Below are 314 nucleotides of genomic sequence, written 5' to 3'. Positions count from 1 at the left end.
GCGCGGGTCACATGCAGCCGGCTCCACTAAGGAACAACGTGAAATCGAGACCTGGAGACAAGAAACACCTCCGGTGCACAGGAGCCTCGTGGATTTGAGCAAGGCACGACCCTGAGCCTCGGTTTTTCACTGTGCAACGGGCCTAATAAGAAAGAACTCGCGGGGTGCACTGACGGGTGCGAGTAGGCGAGGCACTGTTTTACTGCGGGTGGCGTGGGAGTGGCAGGGACGCCCAGGCCCGCGCTCGGCGGGCGGGGACCCGGGGACCGGGCGCTGCCGGGGTGGGGCTGCTCCCGCGGGGCGCGTATCGGCTC

Source organism: Galeopterus variegatus, unplaced genomic scaffold (assembly GCF_000696425.1).
Source record: "Galeopterus variegatus unplaced genomic scaffold, G_variegatus-3.0.2 Scaffold1170, whole genome shotgun sequence".
Taxonomy (NCBI): Eukaryota; Metazoa; Chordata; class Mammalia; order Dermoptera; family Cynocephalidae; genus Galeopterus; species Galeopterus variegatus.
The sequence above is the reverse complement of the archived record's forward strand: the minus strand, read 5'-3'. Positions refer to the sequence as shown.